The following is a 12803-nucleotide window of genomic DNA, read 5'->3' on the forward strand; positions in this document are numbered from 1 at the left end:
TGATTCATAAACAAATCTGTCAACAATTGCGGTATGCTAAACAAGACAACACAGAAATACTGTATGCATAAATATGGACTGAAAAAAACTGCCAATATTGCTGGTAAACAAGCCAATAATTCATTCGGGAGAGAATGATATGAAATATATTCCTTTTTGTTGTGTCCAGAATTGTGTTTAAAATTGTTTATCACAGTTCTCACTGTTGATTAGGAAGAATCTCAGTTATGAAAAGGAACAGAGAAAGTAGTTGAGAGGCTGCTCCAGAGTCTTGTTAAAATTTGAATACAAAGTGTAATTACAGTATGTGCGTGGGAGGATCATAAATCCGGAAACACATTTGGATGCTCGCACACTAACAAGACAGTAAGAAGCAGGTGAATGCTATATGTGATAAAGGGGTCGCAAATTAAATTAATTAGAAATACAATTGCAGTCCAAAGGACCATGAAAACATTTCAGTTTAATAATTAGTTATAAAAAGAAGCTATTGAGAGTGAGGAGTTGTCGTCATGGTACAAAGCCCCTCCCTCGATCTCGCGGGATCTTCCCCCTCTCCGCCATGATGGCAGGATGCCGCCGGCAAAACACGATTGTTTACGTGTGTTCTTAACTCTGTAGTAGAGGAGGTTTTTACAATTCCGCACTGTTTTACCATGCCTGGTAGTCACTGCTGCGTTAAAAACTGCTTCAGTATTGCCTCTGCATTTACACTCGGGTACGTTCTCTAAAAATGTCTTTTTGTCAGTACAACGCTGTTTTCACCACCTGGAGGCTTGTAGATGGCCAAGTCCTGCACCCAGCCACAGCAGAAAGTCTCGTAACTTTCCAAAGACTTGTGGCTTTTAAACTCCTGCATTGTGTAGTAACTTACACCAAAAACAAGGTAACTGACGATGTCCATGTATGTGCATGGAGGTAAATGATCCAGGTCTCTGTGCCATTCCTCTGCAGGGAGCTCGTATGGGTCGATATTTTGGATGCCCGAGAGCTTCTCCAAATACCGCTGTTATGCGCTTGGTGTGAGCTTGTTCCTGTAAGGTCCCTTTTCTTTCGCCTTATCTTTTTGCATTGCTTTACTTTCTTCCTTTTCTTTCTCGTATTCGTAGATCCGTCTCTGTCCCGCCGAAATAATAAATGCGCAGAAATTAAAGAGCTCTGGACTGTTTAGTCGCGCCTCTGTGAAGTTCTGCAGGCGTTGCCCCTGACAACCGATAGCGTCTCCTACCATCATGGCCGACCGGCTCAGACCCCACCCAAATCAACCCAAATCAGCACGTGACTCCTCAATCTCAATAGCTGGGGTGCATTTCTTTGCTTCTGTCATGTTTTAATTAGCATCATTGTTCTGATGTGTTCTGTCGAGAATTCTCAAAACAAGCTAACCTTTCTGTGACAATATGAACCAGAGGGGTCCAAAACTCTGAGACCACATTGAAAATCTCATGTACACCTAAAAATAATCAGGAATTTTGAGGATGCAGAAAGTAAATCAAAGAGTCAGGAGTCAGATTGATATTCTAAGCAAAGAGGGACTTTCTCAGCCTCAAATCATGGCTAGAGTGAAGGTTTCTGAATGGAGCAGTGCATGAAACTGGATCGGCTGTATTCAATGCATGATCAGGCAGACCTAAAGTGACCACACCATCAGAAGATCAATACATCAAGCTTAGTTCCCTGAGAGCTGAAAAAGCAACTTCAACACAGATACAGAATTTGCTAAATAAAAAACAGGACTCAAATCATCTTAAGTACTGTCTCGTAGTGGTCTCCCCTTTGACCGAGGCAGTTCAGGTGCTGGTTCAGATCCAGTTCTTTGCATTTCGACAGCCGGGAAAGCTGGTTCCAGAGCAGCACCAACATTTTGCTGGACAAGAAGAGATAACTGCTTAAGTCTGGACCTGGGGTGACCACGGACCAACCAAACACTATCTATGACTGCCATTTTCAAATTAACAAAAAAGAGGTCAATGCACGTTCTGACTTATCCATGGGAGAATAAATGATATATTTGCACCATGGGCACCAAATCAAAGGAACAGCTGTCCGAGGACCCGTCATGTTTGGATGCCAATGTAGGCGTGTAAAGCCAGGACACTTATAAAGAGTTGATGGAGTCCGCCACAGTTGTTCTGAGCGAGACCAAGAAATTGGAGATGTATACAGTTACTGAAACTTGTGCCCATGGACAAGCAAACTGGTTCTTAAAAGATTTGCAGGTTGAACCAACTCTGAACCAGTGCAACCACCAGCGAAGAACCAGAACTTGGTGAGCTTTGGCTGAAAGGGGTTGTCAAAGGACAAACAGCTGTTTCTAAACCACTTCTCAGGGTGGACACAAGGCCACATGCTTGACGAGGGTTAAGAAATACCAAATGACCTAGGAAAAGTATCACAGCGTTCTTCAGAAACATGCTACACCTTCTAGTTTGACCTTTGAGGTGAAGGAATCAAATTGCAGCAGGATAGTGAGTCCAAACACACCTCAAGTCCAAAGAAGACCAAGAAGTCCTGACTGCCATGGGTTTTCCTCTACATACACCTGATGTAAGCTCCATTTAACAATTATCAGACCACTTGAAGACTGAGAAAGCCAAGCATTTTGTGACATCACAAACTTGTGATGTCCATGCCAACCTGAGTGCATGCAGCCATTAAAGCAGAAGAGGGACATACCAAATAAGATATTGTATTCCTCTTTAAAATACGCATGTAAGCAGGTAATATGTCTTGATTTCACCTTTAAAGGAATCTTTAAACGCCATATTTTAACTCAGTTCAGACAGCTGCGTTTGTTTTACTGGACAGATCAGCAGTTCAAGAAAGCAAAATAAAAATGTTTTGTCACTGCTAAGCATGTTTAATCGGGTCCTGTGAATAGGAAGTGGGATGGAGGCTATAATTGCCTGGGGTTCTTCAAAACACAGAAAACATCAGCTTTAATGCCAACACATAATTTGAGGCAAAATGGGTCTATTCATAACATCTGAACCATATCTGGTTATTTTCCCGAGAGGAGAAGCGAGAAGCTCTCCTCAGTGTATGAGCGAGGATTATATAGCAAGCAACATTAAAAGATTTATTCCTGTATCTGGATAGGATCAAAACCTGCGTATACACATATATATAATTCCTTTACCGTTGCACCTTTGCCCTTCATTGATCCCTCTTCACATCAGTCTCATCGCTCCTTTTATTACCTTCCCTCTTCTCTCTCAATCCTGTGCATGCTCTGTCTCCCTTCCACCCCCCCCACACACACACACAAACCCTCTTTCTACTTGGCCTCATTTTTACCCCAAGATCAGCCAAACCCAACAACCTCCAACTGGGATTGTCCCCTGTTTCACATTCCTCCAGCTCACTATCTTATAATCAATGTGAGCAAGTACTCTGCATGTCTCTGAGAACTGATAATGCTGCCCCTACACCCTGCTAATTACCCTTTTATTCAATATATGTAGAACAGTCTAACAGTATAGCATATGCCGTCTGCGAATGATGATTGGTTATATAAACAGTTTTCCAATTTTGAAAATCGTATAACTGTTGTAAAGTCTTCATTCAAGCTAATATTACACAGCTGATGCCTCTCAACGTTGAGGATTTGCTGCTCTCTGTTGTCTTATCTGGCAGAAAATGGAATATTTTGGGGTTTCGGATTGTTTGTCTCACAAAGAAGCAATCTGAAGATGCCATCTCGGGATTTAAGAAACGGTAATAAGCAATTTACACAATATCCTGACAATGAATAGACAAAACAGCAGATTATAAAAATAATCGCTACTCTACTTGCAGTCAGAAAGTAGATATTGAGCCACAAGGTAAGAACACAGTCTACACATGCTCAGAAAAGCAGGACTTCCACTGATGGCGCATATTCTCAGTGTATAAACAATATGAATCATAATATCCTGATGGGAAAAAGCCACTTTTTCATATGCTCTGGTACAACTCTTTACACACTTGGAGGATAGGATACAACACCACAACCTGGGCAATGCTGCGATATGATATGAAATGATCAGAAATACATTGTAATAATTGTAGAGGAGGAGAATATACTAAAAAAAGCTAACGGTACTGTAGGTATTATGAAGAGTGTCTTGGTATTAAGAGAGTTTCATAGACATCTGAGATTGAGAGAGTGTACCAGAAACAGTCTGAACATCCACAAGGAGAGGAAACACTTCTCCATCAGTAACGCAGACACAATCACAGTAATGATGCCTGAGGGTCAATAACACATCACGAGCGATCATATCCAAAGCATCATCCTACGGAAATATCCATTCTTGGATGCACAAACGGCTGCCTTTGCCAAAACAAACATCTTGTGGTTCCTTCTACTCCCTGCCCAGTTAAACTTCAACAGGGTGAATTATTCAAACAAACACCAGTTTCACAGGAAACACATGCAGTAAAGTTGTACGGCCGCATAGAAACAATTCTAAAAAATGCATGAAATTTACATAAAATCCAGCAGGAGCTGCCCTCATCAAATCAACTTTACTGCCAGAGCAGTTCTCACAGGCCAGGCTTTGTTGACGTCTCCTTCACTCTCCTCTGTAAGTTTTGTTGTACTTTTTAGAGTTCATTAGAGTGATGATTCTTTTGAGCATGTCAAGTTAATTCATTAAGCAGTTTCTCTGCATTGCTCCATTTAACCTGAGGAGAGGTCTTATCAGACAAAAACCCATTTGCCAGGATTAATGTTGCATATATACATCTCAGCACAACCATATGCTGCAACTTTATATTCCTAAGGTACAACTTGATGTTGTGACTCCGCTGTGCTTATGGCCTGGTTATAGGTTTAGGCACCAAAAACACTTTGTTATGGTGAAAAGATTTTGGTCGCCACAAACATGGTTGGAAATGTCCTGAGGTCTTGTTGAAATAACACAGTTTTGTCACTCACATGTACAATGAAACTTAAAATGGATAATATCAAGAGTTAGGTATTATATTTTCAATATTATATTTTCCTTAGTGGAGTGTTCCTTTAGTGCAGTTGTATAAATAAAATCAACTTTCAAATCAACTTTATTTATATAGCACCTTTCATACATGTAAAAATGCAGCCCAAAAAAGGGGTGGTTGGATGGGTCACAAAGAGGACATGTCACAACCAAGTCTCTATAATAGTTTGAATAATCGTAACTGAAGTTACATAAGTGACGTGGGTAGTAGTTTTCCTAAACCTAACCAACTAGCTTTTATGCCTAAACCTAACCAAACTGCAACCAATTCACAAAGTGATAAGCAATCCAAAATCTTATCATATTATAGATACAGAATGTGAAATATTTGGGAGCAAGCTTTACTTTGCAAGTCAACTGGACATTGCATATACATTTTTATGAACTTGACCTTTATATGCAAAACTGACGGTAGAGGAGTAAGTTAAGGTAACTGACCAGAAACCCACAGCAGACAAATCAAACACTAACTCGCACTTTATAACAGCCTCTGTAGTTACAAAATACATTTGGTCAGATGAGGATTATTTAGTTGGTTGCAATCAGCTACCTCAACACTAGGTGCCACTAAATCCTGCAAACTGGTCCTTTAAATTTGCATTTTAACAAATCTTGTTCATCGGTGTCTAAAGAATTCCAGTCATATCTTGAGAGGATAGACTAGTCTAAACATAGACTTTACTTAGATGGACAACCCAGGTTGACAGCCAAAGGGCTGTCCAGGTATACCGTATATGGTGTTGTTTTGTTAAAGACTGCAAGTGCACCTTGTTGTTGCTACATCATTCTGTATCACGTTGGTTTTGGTAGTTTCAATAGTCCATGTGAAAATGGTATGCGGGTGACAAAAACCAAAACAGCAACAAATGAGCGACTTTATAAAACTACTACTACTGCTGACAGAGGAAGTCCACAGAGCAGACATGAAACAGAAACGTGTGTGCATTAAGGTGGATAATTAAAGCAACACTCTGTAGGCAAACTTCTAAAGCAATTCTCAAAAAATGTCTTTTCTCAGGTCTCATCTTTCACAGGTTGCCGAAACCTGCTTGACTTTGCTTTATGGGATAAGCAAAACAAAGTTCCAGCATATTTCATTTTGGCTCTTTCTCGTGAATTTTTGCTATAATGATTCAATGCGAGGGTGCCAGAAGGCTGCATTGTGTGTGTGTGTGTGTGTGTGTGTGTGTGTGTGTGTGTGTGTGTATGTGTGAGGGAGAAGACAATAAGTTTTATCAAAGTCGTTGACATTCGTGTACTGGCCCTCTGCCTGTTCTCAAATAGGTCAGGAGATGTTACACATTTCTCCATAAAGAATGTGTCGAGCTGTTAGAGGAGAAAAGGAGCTGGCAGAAATATTGCAACACACGAAGCTGCACACATGTCAGCCTATTATTAGCATGCATCTGCCCAGGCTGTTCTGGGCAGGCGAAATCTGTGCTATTGTCTTGACTTGATACAACATCCATCGTAGAGACCCAAACAGACTGGACGCACTGTGTGACATCAGCAAAGAAGAATGTAAAATTCAAACTTTTTCTCCCTCGTGTGCTTCACACGGACCTCGGGCAACAGTCACCTACTGTAAAACAAACGCTGAACACACTGACACAATCTGAATACATGCTGCTTGTAAGCCTGGTGTAACAAGAGGAGCAACACTGACTAAGCAAAGACACAGTGCACTTAAAACCGCGGATTAAGGCTTCAGACTCCCCAGACTAATTACACCTTGCAGGAATGTGATTAGCGGGAGCAGTCGCAGTAAGCAGGGCACAGACGCAGACGTGGAAGAGTTGGAGTACGAGCACGAGCTCTGCAGCCAAACAAAATCAACAAAAAGATGCTTCTAGATAACACATGCAGGCACCTCTGGCACAGAACTCTAAACCTACTTACTGTACCGGCCGATGGACATGTAATGGAAACCATCATGTGGCTGAATGAGAGAGTGCGCATTAGCATTTGATCCAGATAATGATCTAAAATGTCCCAGTAATGGCAGCGAAGAAGAAACACAGCTCCTCTAGAGAGAAACAGAGAGAGGCAGAGCTCGCTCACTCTTTGACTTTGAACTTCTATTCTGATCATTCTTCATCACACTGTTGCCACATTAGTAATTAAAGGGACGTCTCGGAAGAATGGACAGAGTGAGAAGATGATAATAAAGTTGTGTATCAAAAAAGGGAGGAAAATTAAAGGAGCAGGGCGTCAGAAATTTAAATCAGAGGAGAAAGGTCTCTTAAACTAAATAAACAAACTCTCTTTTTTTTCATAGCCGAATAAACAAAGTGACCCTAAACAACAACACAGTCTCATGCTGTTTAACTTCGTGTACACTGTACATGTGGCGGACCCTGCCACCTTCCTAGCTTCAAACAGTGTTCTGGGGACCTTATTTTCCTCTGAGAGCAGCTTGTTTATCCAGTTATAGAACAAAGAAATATTTCTCAGTTTGTATTATTACCTCATTGATATTTGTGAATATCAAAATTGTGTGTGCGCCTTTAAGGATAATAAAAATGTGCTTCTATGACTAATCAAAACTTCAATAGGCTACACAGAACATCACCAGAGATGTGTCATTTTTAATTATTTTTTATCAGTTTTCAGTTCAAAGTCTGACGCACAAAGCATAATTATTTATTGACCTAATATGAATAATAATTATAATAATAGAAAAATATATGTAACTGGCAGCTATTTAATTTTGTATCCATGACTCAAGTGAAATGCTATCTTTTTAAATAAAAGACCAACCCTCAGCAGAAACATCTCGTTAAAATAAATAAATAAATACAAAGACAACATGCATCTGTTTAAAGTTTGATAAGCTGCCATATGTAACTCTGCACCCTCTCCTCCTCCTCCTGGACATCCTACGCATTTGTAAGTGCAGAGGTGTCGGTGGCCCTTAGTAGTCAAGCAGGACTGAGATCAGCATGTACTCTGAAAAGGAGATTGAGCGAAAAGTAGCTGCATCACCGGAGACTCAGACGGGTTTAACTGCAGCAGGACAGGAAGCAGGGATCACAGCCCAACAGTAAACCCGGGACACCCGAGCAGCTGCGGACGAGCGCACGGAAAACCAGGAAGGACAGATTTTTATCTGCGGATACGCGAATCTACAAACACTGCAGAAATGTTGTTGTTGTTGTTGTTGTTTTTCTAAAAAAGTATAAGCATCACATCGCACAGAGAGAGAGAGAGAGACGCCGCATTGCACACACCACGTCGGGCAGAGAGGACATCGTCGCTGAGCCTACCTCTGTCAGTGTCTCCATCCCACTCACACTTGTGGTCCTGATGATACGCTGCCGCTTCGCTCCAGCATCCTTAAAGCACTGTTATTTCTACCAGGAGGGGGAAACATGATGGCAGTGCTGCTTGGGTTGACGCACCGCCTGACGAGCTGGAGCCAGCCAATTACAGCGCAATCCGATATACTCCGTACCAATCAGCGCAAAAGGGAGGATAAAGGAGGCGTGCACGCGGACGGTAGTAGCAAGCTAGATTGACGCTGTGAGAGAATTTCCAGTTAACTCCTGCAAACACACTGAGCTCCTGTACTGCCCCAACATCCACACATGAAGGAGTTGTTTAATGTTGTTTGTATATATATTTTTTTATTATTAAATTTGTTTTTTAATTAATTTACACTATAGTGTATTTTGAGAGCATCTCCAATATGAATACGGTCAGGATTTTAAAGGTTGAGATGAGGTGCTGAAAAGCTTTTTTTCAATCAGGAACATTTCAAAGACTATTTGTTAAGACAAGAATTTGAAAAGGAAATATAAAGAACACATCTGCAAAGTGAAAAAAAATGGCAGTTTAGTTGTGCCCAAACCTTTTCCTATGGAGGAGCCAAAACTAATGGTGGGCCACGGCACAAAAAGCATTGATGAAAACTGAAGAAAAAGTGTTCCAGCTTCATAAATATGAGATAAATGACTTTTTGACTATAGTTATGAATTTATATTTTTTTAATTGTGTTTTGTAATCTCATAATTTCAAAATCTTTACTCGTTATTATGACTTTTTATCTAAATAATATGACTTTAATCTTATTTTTTGATATTTTTTGTCCAATAATTATGACTTTTATCCCACAATTTTGACTTTTCATGGGAATATCTTACATTTACGGAATATCTTTTTCACCATGCATAGTTTTCATCCTATTTTTTATTTACATGTTTTATCCTAAACTGGCTGAAATGAGCCTCCATCCAAATACCTACTGTATTATTAAGATACTGGGATCCAAAGTTCTTTTAATTGAATGATTTGATTAAGAAAAAAAAAATGCCTTCTAATTAGGGATAGCTCATACGAAGACAGCATTTTCAAAACTTCAACAGAATAAACAATACGTTTTTTAAAAATGTTTTCGGCTCACTCAAGATAAATTGAACCTTGTGTCAGGCCAACTGTGGGCAGTCGTGTCCCAGAGCATGGAGGACATCTTAAAGCTTGTATACATATCTCCCAACTATTAATAGACTTAAGATGTGCTATAATGCTAATTTGTAATTAAGAAAATGAAAAGACTATGCATAGGGACAATAAATAGAAAAATAAATATAATGTAAACTTAGTTAAAGATAGAAAAAATATATATAGTTTATCCTTAAGATTGCAGAGCCTTTGAAGGCCTGTAGACAAATCTCTCTATTAATAGATTTAAGATTTTAAAATTTGATACTGTGCAAAAAAGCTAATATTATTAAAAAAGGTAAATATAGATAGGAATTAGTACAAAAAAAGTGACACAAATTAAGGATATTAGATACTAAGGTAATTAATTGCTTAAAATGTATGGTATGTTGGCACAGTGTTCAAAAATGTAGGCCACATACTCTAGGCCACGAGGCAAACACAATGCATAAAAACCTGTTTAAGCGTCCCTTCTAGCCTATTCAGAGCCTGAACTTTAATACACGTTGTCTCATGTCAGGACACCAAAATAAAAGTATTGCAGTTTTATGGTGGTCAAAGGCAGCAACCAGTGTGCTGAGCCCGTGCAGGTCCACACTGAGGGGCAGTAAGAGGATGAGTAACCACATTTGGTCACAAGCTTATTTTAGACGTGCTGGAAAATTCATCTAAGACATGTGCTGAATCCTCTGCTGCTGTACCACACTGCATGTAGTTCACACTGTCCATCATCTGCCTTTCTTTAAAATATTTATCATCCATTTCCTTCACTACATGGACATGGTTTCCTAGTCTACCTGTGGTTTGAGATCCAGGAGGAGGATATCTTCTAAAGGAGATTATAGTGACAGTGTGAACGAGATCTGCTGACCTGCCCCTGTCTCCTGTAGGCTGCTTCAACCAGACACACACCTGACAAGCTCAGTACTTCCTCTTTGTGTTTGAGGCTCACATTTCATTTTCAAACAGACACACGAGACAGTTAAATTCAATATTTTATTGCCCTTAGATCAGCAATAAAGTAAGTGAACCAGCCTGACGGCATGACAGAATCAGGAATTGTCTTGTACAAAGCAAGGTATAATCGTCTAAGCTAAAAAATAAAAGTTCTTCATTCAAAAATATTTGTCGTTCAAAATAGGATACAAATGTCCAAAACAAACATGATTATCACCAGTTCGCCTGTTTATATTATATACTTTCAATATTATAAATAAAATCATCCCAAGATGCGTTTATTTCGTAGTCTGCACACCAGGTGCTAAAAAAAGGCAAATGCAAAAAAATAAAAAATGTTGATATGTTGAAAGATAAAAGCCCTGATAAAATAATACAACAGCAGAGTCCATAGACTGAAACTATTTCCATGAACCGATTGCAAAACAGGAAGTGAATTGTACAATAAACTAATTAATTTTAGAATAAAACAAAAGGGATGAAAGAGACACTGTGCCGGATTATATTTGAAAATGCCACTTTTTTTTTCCAGGAGCAGTGGGGCTTATAAGGTTTGGACTAAACCTGACTAAACTTATGAGTTTGCGTCATCAATTCCCCCCAGAAATATAGATTAAAACCAACATTACGATTTATTTGCAATCGCAGCTCAGTGTAACAATTTGTGGTAATTTACATGTATTTATCACTTTTTTATTGGCCATATGTGAGTGTGTTGTAGTGGGACATGAAAAATGAGCCCTTCCCCGTCTCTCTCTGTTGTCTAGACAAGCCTGTGGATGATTTGTCTAAGTTGTTTAATGCTGCTCGACTGTGGAGTCCGCTAACAAGCTAAGGACCGGCTTCTAGCATTGAAGTTCATCAGAGCCCCTTTAAATCTGTCCTGATGCTGTTTGTAGTTATAATGTGTTTAAAGGAGTTTATTGTAGAATATGGCCAGAATTCAAACATGGGCAGCAGAATATCATCACAGTTCAACTGCTGCTCTTTGCCAGCTATCATTGGCTGTCACTAGCTACTGTTAGCAATTTAGCGCATGGCTCAGAAGGTATATGGTTGTATTTTTACGTTTAGGAAGAAAAATAGAAGTAAGTGTATTTCATTTATTAATCTATTTTCTTTATTTATTACACTGACAGCCTGCATCTGCTAGCTGAATCTACAGGGTCTCAGACTATCACCTCTTGGCTGTACAAAGCGGTACGAGACAGGACAGGCCAGGGCTAGCTGGTTAGCATGCTAACATCAGTACAAATCTCTCCAACAAACTACATAGAAGTTTTTGACATGAGGTTAACAGGTTTCTTCACACTACGCTAAAATTCTGGCCATATCTTACAAATTGCTCCTTTAACTACAAGGTAGATAACAAATTAAAACCCATCATCACAACTTTGGTTTGATCTTGTGCTGGTGTGGCCACGAACGTCAGGAAAAACTAAACAAAATTAAAAGCAATGAATGAAAACCTACATATGGAACAAGCCGGTCAGTTCTAGGCCCACTAGCTTCACGTCCACATCCACTTTACACACTTTTTTTTTTCACATCTATCTCTCTAGTACCTGCTTACTTCCTTACTCACAGTTAATCACAGCTACAACCTGCTTTTCCACTTCCATTTACGAGAATAAACACAAGTTTCCCTTCATATCCTTACTTTTCACGTTCCCTTTTAAATCACTTGACTGCATGACCTTCATCCAAAATCTTCCTTCACTGTGCCAACAGGACAGTTCTCTCCTGGCTTCTTACGTACCATTCCTTCTGTTTTTGCTTCGTCTCTGTTTTTATTTGACTAATCTGTAGCTTGGTGATGTGATTTCAAAGGACACTTTTGGGAACAGCCTTTCTGTGCTGGTGTATGGGTGACTTGGGGGAGTTGTCTGGAGGGGGCCACTGTGGCTTCGATAGCTGGATGTCTTCCTCTATTTTAAAAGCTTTCTTCGGGGGATCCGTCTGCGGGGGCCAAATGATGGATATTTTGTTGGAGTGTGGTTTGCTTTCATCGCACGTTTTTTCAACCGAACTTAGGCTGCTCATGGAATATCTATATTCAAGCTTTTCGTCTGAGGGGATAGGTCCACCACTTCCTGAGGGAGGATTCTGCCCAAGTCCATTATCGTAGCTCCCTTTGGACTTGAGGAGTTGTTTGTAATGTGGAGGACAGTAAAAATGTCCGTGGAGAGAGACGTAATTCCCAAGGCTGCAAGAGAGAAGAGTATTCCTTATTTTAGAGGTGCGCTCTTTCACAATCAGATAATGTCTACCTCATTTCTTTCTTTTTTTTTCTTTTTTTTTTTACCTTCGCCAAGTAGAATATATTTTCATCCGTGTCCATTTGTAGGTCGAAATGGAAAAGATTTTTTTCTCACTTTCTATAACTTTAATTGTTAACAAAACACAAAAATGTGTTGTATTTAG

The 12803-nt window shown here is 39.7% G+C and overlaps 2 protein-coding genes across 5 annotated transcripts in view; both read right to left on the reverse strand.

Moving 5' to 3' along the window:
- Positions 1-8357, reverse strand: part of b3galt1b (UDP-Gal:betaGlcNAc beta 1,3-galactosyltransferase, polypeptide 1b) — a 58486-nt gene extending 50129 nt beyond the window's left edge. Inside the window, exon 1 of the mRNA XM_030427262.1 lies at positions 8249-8357. The gene's annotated coding sequence lies outside the window, so the exon portion shown is untranslated. The remainder of the gene's footprint in view (positions 1-8248) is intronic.
- A 3897-nt stretch (positions 8358-12254) lies between these two features.
- xirp2b (xin actin binding repeat containing 2b) overlaps positions 12255-12803 on the reverse strand; it is a 43593-nt gene continuing 43044 nt past the window's right edge. For all 4 annotated transcript variants that reach the window (XM_030429461.1, XM_030429460.1, XM_030429459.1 and 1 more), the window contains one exon: positions 12255-12585. The gene's annotated coding sequence lies outside the window, so the exon portion shown is untranslated. The remainder of the gene's footprint in view (positions 12586-12803) is intronic.

This window comes from Sparus aurata, chromosome 9 (assembly GCF_900880675.1).
Source record: "Sparus aurata chromosome 9, fSpaAur1.1, whole genome shotgun sequence".
Taxonomy (NCBI): Eukaryota; Metazoa; Chordata; class Actinopteri; order Spariformes; family Sparidae; genus Sparus; species Sparus aurata.